Genomic DNA, 12,650 nt, shown 5'->3' on the forward strand with positions numbered 1-12,650 from the left:
TAGAAACAGGGCGACGGGCCCTGGCTCGTGCGTGGTGTTTGTGGGCGCGCCCGTCGGAGGGGTCACGTGCTGGGGGAGCACCTGCGCCCCTGACCTCGGTGCTCCTGCCGGGCCTGGCCGCCCGCTCGCCTTCTCCCGAGTGGCCCCAGGCTTCCTCGGGCCTCGCTGCGGCCGTGACCCACAGCTGATCTCCAGCCCGTGAGGCCTGAGAGAGCTGGCGCTCCACGTCAGCACCCCACACAGTGGGGATGGCCGCCCGCCCGTGCCTCTGCACCCAGACAGACCTGGGTCTGAACTGGCCTCAAATTAGTCCATCCGCCCATCGGCTGCAGTTTTCACTCCCTGTAAACCGTCACGGTACCTGCGCCTCAGAAGGTGGTGAGATTAAGGGAGAAAATGGCCCTAAAACACTAATGTAATTATTATTATCCAATGTGGAATTCACCTTGCCTCGCAGAGCAACCACTTCTTCCTCTCGCTACCCTGTCCTTTTTAAGAACAGCGATGGAAGCGCCACGTGAGCTACCTGCTCTGCACCCGGCACTCTCCTGTTGGGCGCGCTGGGTACCCCACCAGCCCTTTCAGCAGCTGCTGTCGCCCCCATTTTGCCGATGAGGAAACTGAGGCTCAGAGAGGAGCACCAGGTAGGAGCCAAGAGCACAGCCCGAGTCAGCTGACAGGATCCATCCCCCACCGTCAGTCTGCTGAGAGGCCAGGGGGTGTACAGCGCAGACCAGGGAGGGTTCTGGTGGAGGAGTGGCACCAGGTTCCTAGTCTAGAAGCGTTTGCTGTTTGCATTGGGAAAACCAGATTGGAGTGGCGCGAGAAGACCGGGCGAGGGGGCTCATCAGAAGGCTTGCAGACACAGGTCCACACGAGAGTTTCAGAGGGCCTGCCGAGGACCCCGACCAGCACTGCGGAGGGAGGGAGGATCCAGGTGAGAGAAAGCTGGCTCCGCCCCTTTGCCAGGGGCCGGTGACTGGGCCCCACTGCCTGGGCTTGGGCTTCCCACGAGACCTTGGGCGAGTGACTCAGCCCCCGGTGCCTGCTTTCTCATCTGTCGCTGGGTGCAGTTGGAGTTCCTGCCTGTGGGGCTGGGATGAGTTGCTGCCTGAGTGTGGTTTCCATAAAGGTAGCTGTGCTTTGTTATTCTAGAGAAGAGGTGGGGGCTTCAAGAACCAGAAAGTGTCTAGGATTTCGCTCACATTTATTTCAATGTTTAATATTAGAAGTGTTTTGAAAGGTCTTTTTTTAAAGATTTATTTTTAGAGAGAGGGGAAGGGAGGGAGAAAGAGAAACATCACTGTGAGGCTGTCTCTTGCACACCCCCTACCTGGGACCTGGCCCACAACCCAGGCATGTGCCCTAACTGAGAATCGAACCCACAGCCCTGTGATTCACACCAGCCAGAGCTGAAAAGTCTTTATTTAGAAGTTCGGCGATGTCTTTCTGTAACTAGAAATAGGCCGTAGTAACTTAACTCTTGTTTCTATCAACTCTTGTAAAATTAGCTTTGTTATACTTTGTTTCGTGTAAAGTTGCAGTTTCCAAGAGCCTATTAATGATGCGAGGACCAACGGAGGTTCTCTGGCAGGCGCGTCACCTGGACGGGAGTTTGTGACCCTCTCCGTCCCTCCAGCCTCCTCCGCCGCGGCTGCCGCTGCAAGGCGGCCGCACCTGGAAGGCCAGCTTCGCCGGCGAGTTTCTCTTCTCTGAGCTTTCCTTCTCTCCCAGAAGCTCTTGCCTTCCTTGAAGGAGAAGATTTTCTGACTTTTTAAGATGATTTTTGGAATATCGCACAGTTGGTATACAGTATTGTGTCGTTTCAGCTGTGCAGTATCATGATTGTACATCCGCATGCCTGACCACATGACGGCCACACCCGGCCTAGCACGCACCTGTCAGCCCCGCCCCTCACCCTCTCCACCCATTGCCCCCGCCCTCCTGCCGCCATGAGTCCGTTTTTGTTTGGTTTTGTTCGTTCATTTATGTGTGATTTTTTTTTCAGATTCCACATATAAATGAAACCGTATGGTATTTGTCTTTCTCTTTTCTTTGACTTATTTCTCTGAGCATAATACTCTTTAGGTCTACTGTGTTGTCACAAATGGCAAGATTTTATTCTTTTTTTTTATTGGTGAGTCATATATATAAATGTGTATATATATATATATATATATATATATATATATATATATACACATGATCTCACATCTTCTTTATCCATTTATCTGTTTGTGGACACCTAGGTTGCTTCCATATCCTGGCTATTGTAAATAATTCTGCAATGAAAATAGGAGTGCATATATCTTTTCAAATCAGTGTGCTTGTCTCGGGTCAATACCCCGAAGCGGTAGATTTATTTTTTAGTTTTTTCAGGACTCTCCATACCATTCTCCACAGTGAGCACACCACATCCAGCCTCGCTAACAGTGCGCACGGGCTCCCTTTTCTCCACACTGTCGCCAGCAGGCGGCTTTCTGAGGACAGCCGTTCGGACAGGTGCGCAGCGCTGCCTCCTTGCGGCTCTGAGTTGCACTTCCCCGACGTCGAGCATCTTTCCACGTGTCCCTTGGCCGTCCGCGTGTCCTCTTCGGAGAAATGTCTCTGCGTGTCCTCCACCCACTTTTTGATTGAATTGTTTATATTTTTGTTAATGAGTGGTATGAGTTCCTTATTATTTGGGCTATCAGCCCCTTATCAGATGTGTCATTTGCAAATACGTGCTGAGGGAAGATGTTTTTAATGGCTGGTGGAGAACAAATGGGGTGGCCTCACTGTTGGATTTCTTGGAGACGGATCAGCCTGTGGCAGAAAAATAAATAAATGGAACTGTCCTGACTAAAGCAGGACTGGGAAGAGGCTGCCATCCCCATCTGGGTGGACCTGGGGGACCGCTGACCTTGACCTCATCTTCTCCTTTTCCCAAACCTGAGCAATGCGGACCTTGTAAGGCCCGCCCACCCAGGAGCCAACGCCGGGTCAGCCTGGCCTCACCCTTTGTCAGGCAATCAAAGCCTCTTCTTCCCGCGGGTCCTGTGGAGACAGAAAGGGCCGGCCCTTGTCGCCAAGCTTGGAAATCACATGACCATCTATCTCCTTGCCCCACTGGGCCCCACGTGCCTGAAACTGCAGACAGTCTCTGGGACTCGGAGAACTGGACGCTTTTGTTCCTCGGCGAGGGGCCGGGTCCCTGTGGGGGATCGTTTTCGCTTGGCTGAAAGGAGCCCTTGGGGTAGAGGATATTTCAACCTCAAGAAGCAGCAACATTTGCTTGTGGCTGGAAGTCTTCATTTCTGGTGTCCAGCTGCCGTCGGCTGAATGGGACTACACCCGGCAGCCGGGGCAGCAGCACCAGGCCGGGCTGGCCGTGGACCAGTCTGTCAAGGGGGTCCATCTCCGGGACAGCCTGGCGGCGAGGATGCCCTCGGCCCTCCTGCTGGTGGTCCCTGGGCTCTGGAATGGACCTGCTAGCTGAGGATGACGGGGCTGGTGAGCCAGGCTGCACAGAGAAGCATTTGAGGAGGAAAATAGATCCAAGCTTGAGGTCCAGGCTAACTCCTGGGGGTAGGGGTTGGTTGGGGGGGGGGGTAGAACAGAAAAATCTGAAACAGCCAAGGCTTTTGCAACAGAGAAGTTTCAGATTTCACTTATTTCACTCCTTAGGAACGTTTATGATTGTCCCTGTTCAAATGAGGCCACTGAACTTTTAAAAACTTAGTTGTGGGGGGGCTGGTGTTTTGCACACTGACTGTGTCAGTGTGTTTAATAGACTTGCCTGAGTTGCTAGTACCACAGATGAAGCTGATCAAGAGCATCTGAGGGGTGTGCAAACCTCACATTTAATCAAATCTAGCACAGCTTTTTATGGGCCCCGGGGTGAACTGAGCAAAGAGGTTTTGAAAATGCAAGGATGATGATGAGGAGGAGGAGGACGAGGAGGACAACAGCAGCGAACAGCTGGGCAACACTTATGTGTGTGAGACACTGTATGGAGCACTCAACAGACATTACAGAATCCATCCTTGTGACTGCCCAGCCTGGGAACAGAGGCCGCGCAGAGAAGGGGCTGAGGGCAGGCAAGGGCAGGAGTCGGCCAGCTTCAAGGCCAGGGCTCCTCACTTCTGGGGCACTTCATGCCCCTCGGGGCCGGCAGGTGAGCTCTGAGGGGGGCCCCAAAGCCCCCAGGTATCTCACCCTCACAAATGTGGCCTCCAGTCAGCCTGGGGGAGGTATAGATCAGTTTGTCTGGGGCAAGGAAGGTGTGGAACCTACACTTCTTATTTGAGAACAAACACCTTTGAGAATTGGATGAATGTTATCATGCCCCTCCCTCAAAAAGATCCCACCTACAAAAATCGGCATGGAAATTCTGCAGATTTAAAGACCTAAAACCTTCCCATAGACTTCAGGTTTAGAATCTCTTCAGTACGTATCTGGTACCTACAAGTTAAAACTAGACCCAAAGAGGACAACAATAAGAGTATGAATATAATAATGCATTTAACTGATCACTTACTAAGTGTCAGGCACTTACTGCAGGAGTCGGTCAGTTCTTTCTGCAAAGGGATAAGTAGTAACTGTTTCCTCCTTTGTGAACCGTGTAGCCTCTGGTGTCTGTCACAACTACTCACCCCTGCCCACCCTGGTTGGTGGGACTAGAACCAGTGCCTGTCCACTGGGACCCTCCAGGACCCCATCCCTGCAGGCCCTGGAGCCAGCCAGGTAACTCCCAGAGGGGTGGGGACTGGCATGGGGAGAGGGCATCAGGCCCGCACGTAAGCAGCCAGAAAATATCTAAACGAATGGCAGGTTGTATTCTGATGAAACTTAATTTATGGGCACAAAAACTATCAGGTTATATCACATTCACATGTCACCAAATAGTGCTACTCTTCTGACTTTCCACCCCAACAATTAACACCTGTGAGAAGCATTCTTCGTTCACAAGCCCAACAAAGCTAGGTGGCATGCCTACTGCCGTAGCCGGCTGCCCTCTGCCCGGCGCCAGCCCCTTCCACTAGCCGCACTTAACGCTCAACAGCAGCACCTGAGTCAAGTGCTGCTCTCACCCCCATTGGTCAGGCGAGGACACTGAGGCTCAAGAAGCACAGGAATCAGGATGATTAAACCCACCCCAGAGGCTGTTTACATTCCTGAGAGACAAGACCCAGTGACTTGAAACTGTGGAGAAAGGAAGAGCGGAGGTGCTGGTGGAGCAGAAAGGGGGACGCTAACGCGGGCAGCACTCAGGCCCTGGGAGCACAAGGGAGGGGTGGGGAGCCTCTTCGCCTGAGTGGCCTGCACTGCGGGGGAGGGCAGCCTGTTTTCTGAGCTGTTCCTCCAGGCGGAGACCCAGATCCAGGACAGCTGGTGGCCTGGCATTGTTTTGCGTCTCCCAGGTTCTCTTAATTATAACCAGTTTGCCATCCTCAGCAATTCCTGGGTCTCCTTCGCTGACATCCATGAGTTGGAGCCATGAGCGGACTCCCAGCCAAACATGTTTCTAAAACCACTTCCCTCTCCCATGCAGGGAGCCCAGTCTCTCAGAAACCTGCCTTTCTTCTCAGCCCCATGGGGCCGGTTAGGCCCGCCCTTCTGTGCGCTGCCTCGCTGGACTGAGATTTGCCCTCCACACCTCCGAGCAAAGGGGCAGACAATCTGCTCAACTCCCCCCAACGCCTCGCCTCCCCTGCTGACTCTCACACTTGGGAAGACAGCCACGGACGGCCTTTCCTCTTGGTGCACTTCGCCGTCTTGCCATTCCACCTTAGTTATTCGCAGCTCGGGCCCAAGGCTTTGGAATGAAGTCTCTACGTCAGAAACACACTCCAGGCTGCACCTGTGTGCCGTTTGGGGCGAGAGGGCCTGGAAGCTGGGCAGAGGAAGGTGGGAGCCCGAGGGGCCAGAGAAGGCAGCAGGCTCAATGTCGCACCCTGTGTGGGTGACCGTGGCCACGTGGCGTGGCCTCACTTAGGAAACCTCGGCTCCTCCTTAGGAGCCTTGAGACGGTGAGCGCTGGACTCGGGGACCCACTTGGGGACCTGTGGGTTCTCCCATGACTAGCTCCCAGACCTCAGGCCAGGTACTCTGCCTCTCTAACCTCAGGTTACTCATCCATGAGGTGTAACAGGGCTGTGGTGAAGGTTAAACAATATAATAAAGGTAAAGGGTTACTTCTGTCACCAGCATTTTAATGATTTTTGTTAGTAAACCAAGGTTGGTGATACTCTGAGCCACAAAGGCCTGGAGGAGTCGTGTGTCAAGGGCCCGGCCCAAGGTCCCCACTTTGCAGCGGGGGCTGAATCACAGGCTCTCAGCAGACCCACAGGCACCACCAAAAACATGGGGACCTCGGGTGCGCTCTGCATTGGACTCGAGAACCGTTTGTCCAACTCCAAGCACACAGTGCACAAAAATAGGGCAGCTCCCTCCTTAGAAAATAATTCCTGACCCGGTTCCTTTAAGTAGCTAGTGTCCCTGTCCTGGTACATCCATTATGTGGCCCTATTTTGTAAAAGTACTTGAGAGTGGGCCTGCGAAACAAAGGATCGTGGTTCGATTCCCAGTCAGGGCACATGCCTGGGTTCTGGGCCAGTTCCCAGCAGGGGACTCACAGGAGGCAACCATACGTTGATATTTCTCTCCCTCTCTCCTTCCCTTCCCCTCTAATGATAAATAAATAATATCTTTTTTTAAAAAGTACTTAATGACCTTCACCACCTCAGAGACTTATCTATTGAGTGAAAATACTCTTCTTTGCTGGCTTCTGTCCTGCAGTGGATTTCTTTATCTGTTGCTTCAGGTCAGGAACCAGTATAGAATTTGGTGTTCTCATAGTGCCCCACTGGCCCCATGTGGACCAACAGGCAGTCAGCGGGCGGAGGGAAGGCACCCAGGAGCTGTTTGCCAGCTGGATTCCGGCCGCACAGACCCCAGAGCCTGTCTTCTCGCACCCTTGCTTTCGCTGCAGGAACCATCCCCGTGCAGCCTGGCTCGCTAGCGCCGCCCAGTGGTAAGAACAGAGAGCTGCAGAAGGTGGTTGGCCCTGAATCACTGACTGCAGGCCCGAAGCCTGTTGTTGAACCCAGGACCCTCACTCTCACCATGACACCTAGAAGCTCTCCGATTTGCTAGCTCAGCGGTAAGGTGAGTCTTCTGGGCTCTGACCCCATGAGAACGGGCAACAGAGAGATCTTTCTTCTGGTAGAAGGATCTTATTTCATCAGCAGGGAATGAAGCTGCCCCGCCCCACCTTGAATCACCCTCGGAGACACCTGCTAGTGTTGGGGGTGTCTCCTAAAGGCTTCTCCCCTGCCCAGAAGGACACTTGGCCCTCAAACAAAAAGGCCCTTCTCTTTGTTAACTACCAAATGAACGTCTCCGATTTCCCTGGGCTCCTTGCTGTACAAACGTTTATGCCTTTGGAAAGAGAAAAACTCTTGCAAGTTCTCCCTGGGCAGATGGGTGCCAAGTCAGTAATTAGCCCTCAGCAGCCGGGTGTCTGATCTTCCACCAGTGGGTCCACAGCAGGTTGGTGGGGTGGCAGATGTGGGGGATGCTGTACCTGTGCATTCGCTGGGCCTTGGGATGCTCTCTGAAGGGACACCTGCTACATCTTCAAAACTCTGAGCAAGTACTAGGGCCCCACCCCCAGAAAGCCTCCGACTTTCCGGCACTCACTACAGGTGAAGGGTTGTGAGTAGCCACAGCATTAAGACCACTCCGGGCGAGAACCCTGGGGGTGGGTGTGCACAGAGCCAAGAGGAGCCGCCCCAGCCCCAGACTAACACTTGCAGAAGAACAGGTATGTGGTCACATCAATGACCAGTATCTATGGGAGGCCTAAGGGCCAGGCTCTCTGCTGAACCCTACACACTCTTGCCGAGTCATCAAGCTGGTGAGTGGTGGCAAAGCTAGCACTGAAACCCAGGGCTTTATGCCTCCAGAGTCATATCCAGCTGTCCCATTCCAAACACAAATGACAATCATCACCTTTCAGACTTCTGGAAGCAATGCCAAGCTCAGAGGAAGGTAGTTTGGGGATTTCTTACAAAACTAAACATATTCTTACTACATGACCCAGTGGTCATGCTCTCGGTATTGACCAGGAGAGGCTGAAACCTCATGCACACAGAAGCCTGCACACCAGCCTACATAGCAGCTTTATTCCTAAATGCCGGGACTTGGAAGCAAGCAGGATGCTCTTCGGTGGGTCTCTGGATAAACTGTTGTGCATCCAGACGACGGAATATCATTCAACACGAAAAAGAAATGAGCTGCCAACCACACAAAGACATGGGAAAAAACCTAAATGCATGTTACTCAGTGAAAGAAGCCAACCCAAAAAAGGCTACATACTATAGGACTCCAAATATACAACATTTTGAAAAAAGCAAAGTTGTGGAGACAGCAAAAGGGTCAGTGGTGTCCATGGCTTGGGGGGAGGGGGAAGGAATATCCCTGCAGCTTCTTCAACGACCCCCGGACCTCACTACCCGGACTGGCTCATGACTTCTCCACATTCTTCTCAACCTAACTGACGTCTATACAAGCCCCTACCCCACAGCAGGAGAATACATATTCTTTTCAAATGCACATGGAACGTTTATTGAGACAGACCATATGTTGGGCCATAAAAGAAACTCAGTTAACTTGAAAGGATTGAAGTGCATTTCCTTCCACCTTAAGAAACTAGAAGGAGGAGGAAGAAATTAGACCCAAAGGAAGTCAGAGAAAGACATAAAAATCAGAGTGGAAGTCAAATAAATCAAAAACAAAAAAAATAGAGGAAATTGCTGAAACCAAAGCTGGTTCTCTGAGAAGACCGATAAAATTGATTCACCTCTAGACAGATTGGCCAGTAGAAAAAGACACGCCACAGCGATAACATCACTATAGGTTCTACAAATACTTAAAAAACAAAAAGGGGATATTTTGAATAACTGTTGGTAATAAAACTAGCAATTAGATGAAAGGGACAAATTCCTTGAAAAACATCCTTTACTAAAGCTCATTCGAGAACCAAGAGACAACCTGGAGGGCTCTCTATCTATTAAAGACTTTGAATCTGTGGTTAAAACGTTCCTACAAACAGAACTTCGGGCCTACATGGCTTCACTGGGCCTGGGAATTCTAGCAAACATGTAAGGAAGAAATAATACCAATTCCACACAAACTTCCAGAAAATTGAACAGGAAGAAGCAGATCCCAGTTCATTCTGTGAGGCCATTATTTCACTGACACCAAGACTAGATAAGAGTATTACAAGAATAAAAAAACTGTAATTCAATATCACTCAAAACACAGAAACAAAAATTCTTTTTTAGTTCTATTATTTTATTTTTATTCTTCAATTACAGTTGGCATTCAATATTATTTTATATTAGTTTCAGGTGTACGGCACAGTGGTTAGATAATCATATAATTTACTAAGTGATCCCCCGAATATTTTAAGTACCCGCCGGGCACCGTACACGGTCATTACAATATTATTCATTCCCTGTATTCCCTGTGCTGTATTTTATATCCTCGTGGCTGTTTAGTAGCTACCAATTTGTACTTCTTAATCCCTTCACCTCTTCACCCAGAAACAGAAATTCTTTTTTGTTTTTTTGATCCTCGCCTGAGCATATGTTTATTGATCTTAGAGAGAGAGAGAGAGGAAGGAATGGTAAATCGGTGCAGCCACTATGGAAAACGGTGTGGAGAGTATCAGAAAATTAAAAACAGAGCTGCCATACCATCCAGAAATTCCACTTCTGGGTATTTATTCAAAGGAATCCAAAACACCAATTCGAAAAGATACAAGCCCCCCTCTGCTCACTGCAGCATTATTTACAACAGCCAAGCTGGGGAGCAACCTGGGTGCTCGCTGCCAGATGAATGGGTGAAGAAGAAGTGGTACGTACACGCACAGCGGAATACCACTCAGCAATAAAGAGAGAAAGGAATCTTGCCATCTGCGACAGCATGGATGGACCTGGAGGGCATGATGTTAAGTGAAAGAAGTCAGAGAAAGATGGATACCATGTGGTTTCACTTATATGTGGAATCTAAAAACACAAAACAAATGAATAAACAAAACAAAACAGAAACAGACCCGTGGGTATAGAGAGAGCGCACGCTGCTGGTTGCCAGGGAGGCAGGGTTGTGGGAGAATGAGTGAAATTTTACAGTTATTTTTAAGAAGAAAAGAAAAGAAAGATCTGGGTTCTTTTTTATTTTTCTTTAAAGGTGATGAACTATCCATGTACACAACAATGGGTGAATCTTAAAAACAGTTTTATGTACAGAGAAAGAAGCCAGACCAAAAAAGAGTACAGATGGTATGATTTCATTTACATAAAACTCTAGAAAATGCAAATAATCTATAGTGACAGAATGGAGATCAGTGTTTGCCTGCAAGTGTTGGGGGGGGGGGATGGAGGATGGGGAGGAAGGGGCCATGAAGGGGGAGAGGAAGCTGGGGGATGGGGAGGTGGACAGATTCATTATTTTGATTGTGAAGGAGGTTTCCCAGGTGCAGACACAGGTCACACATGATCAGATCGGACACTCTAAGTGTGCACAGTTTATTGTATGTCAATCACACCTCATTAAAACTGTTCAAAATAAACAATAGCATGTGATATAGGACCTAACATAAAACGAACTCTAAAATAAAGAAGCCGCTGCACTCGGGGTCGGAGGCCATCCCTCCCATCCTGAAAGGGGAATCCAGAGGCAGGGCCAGGCCCTCCGACCCGGAACCTGTGCCCTCCACTGTCTCCCGCCTCCAAACGGCACCAAAGATGGTCCTCCTGGGGTCTCAGCAGAGCTCAGATTCCCCGAGGTGCAGCCTGGCTCCCAGGGCACAGGAGCCCATGTGCAGCCTTTCTGATGCTCCCCCTTCGTCTGGCTGTGCGGAGAATGACCGCTTTTCTTTTCTTGTCCCTTGGGCCTCCATCACGGAGAGCTCCTGGAGGACAGCTCCTAGCCCTGTGACAGCAGACACGGCATTTCCCCAGGGTGTTTCCTCAGCATCTTCTTCCCTCTTTGCCAGTTCATTCCCCTCGTCTTCCAGCTTCCCACCTACAAAGATTTTCTTGGACCTGCCTCCTGCCAGCCTCCACCAAGTCCTGCTATCTCAGTCAGGTCCATGTTATTCTCTTTCATGTGCCCTGCCTCACTCTCTCCCATGATTTCCTTATCACGATGTGCAATTACAGATATCCGGCTGTGAGTTTCTCTGTGGGCTGTCTTCGCACTTGGCCATGACCGTTTGTGCATCGCCAACACCAAACCTGAGCTCGGGCTCCAAGTGGGCTCAGCAAACGTACGGAAGACGGGTGAAGACATTCTGTGTATGGCGTTCAGCATGTTCGGGCTTCGGAGCCGGCCTTGAATCTCTTGGGGATTCAAGCCTGCCACGTTCCACCCAGCAGGCAAAATTCAGAGCTGACATTAATTCACGCCCCACATACACGAATCTTACTGAGCAAGGCATCAAGACAATCTCCCCCTTTGTCAGAACTGTGGGAGTCTTACTTATGCGGAGAGAAAAGCCAGTCTAAAATCGGTTGCTTTTAGAAAACCATCAGCTCAAGAAATTAAGGATTCTGTCAGCGTGCCCCGAATTTCTGAAGCCAGCAATTAATTCCTTCTAGATTAAAGGATTGTTGTGTTTCTGATACATTATTATGCGGAGTGGGCTTGCTGTGAATTTTAAAACTTGAACCAGGATCCTCATTAACTGGGACCTTTTATCTGTGTGCAACTTCTAGAAGAGGCCGGCAGCTAGAAAGTGAGCTGACGCATCCAAAAAAAAAAAAATCCAGGGGGCATCCTGCCGCACATTCGGCTAGGACAGCTGCCCTCCCTCCTACTGGTAACAGGACCATTTACTCCTACGTAACCCGCCGGGCGCAGGCTGGGCCTTGTTCATTGCCCTGCTGAATCCTCGCCCACCCGCCCCATCAGGTGGCCGCAGCTGTCCTTTCCTCTGGCCGACAGGTGAGAATACCGCAGCTGGTGAAGGGAGGTGAATCTCCTTGCTCAGGCCAGTGGGCAGCTCACCTCTACTGCCCCCCAGGCCCCAGGCTTGGCCCCACCTTCCACTGCATCCCGTTCTCCCTGGGCAACAAAGATCGCTGGGCAGAAGGGTGACCCCAAAGCCTTTGAGTCCACCATCCATCCAAGAACCATCCCAGCTTGGAGGGTATCCATGGAACAAGGTTCTGCTGGAGGTCGGAGGTCGGAGGTTAGAGGGAGCCTTGGAAGCCCAGCCATTTGTGAGGCAGAGGGTGACACAGGGGTCAGGGGCTCTGTCCTGTATCTGGGAACCTCAGGGTTTTCTCAGTGTAGTCTAAACACACTTAGGGTGAACCCTGACTCGGGTTAACCCAGGAAGGGAGATTTCTGGGTCCCCTGTCAGATGCTGGCTGAGCCACCCCAGATTAGCCTGGGTCCCCGGCCCTCAGCCTTTTAGTCGTTCCCCCTGTTTAGTTCACACAGGTTTATACTCGTAATGGCTTTATACTTGTAACATTTGTGGCACAGCCATTCCCACCCTCCGCAGCCCAGGGTGGATTCCTAGAATCCTGGGATCTCTTTCTAGAAACTTTAGAAACTTAAAAGGAAGCTGACCAGGAGCCCCAGTACCTCTAACA

The sequence above is a fragment of the Artibeus jamaicensis genome, unplaced genomic scaffold, assembly GCF_021234435.1.
Source record: "Artibeus jamaicensis isolate MK-2021 breed Jamaican fruit bat unplaced genomic scaffold, CSHL_Jam_final contig_525, whole genome shotgun sequence".
NCBI classification, from domain to species: Eukaryota; Metazoa; Chordata; class Mammalia; order Chiroptera; family Phyllostomidae; genus Artibeus; species Artibeus jamaicensis.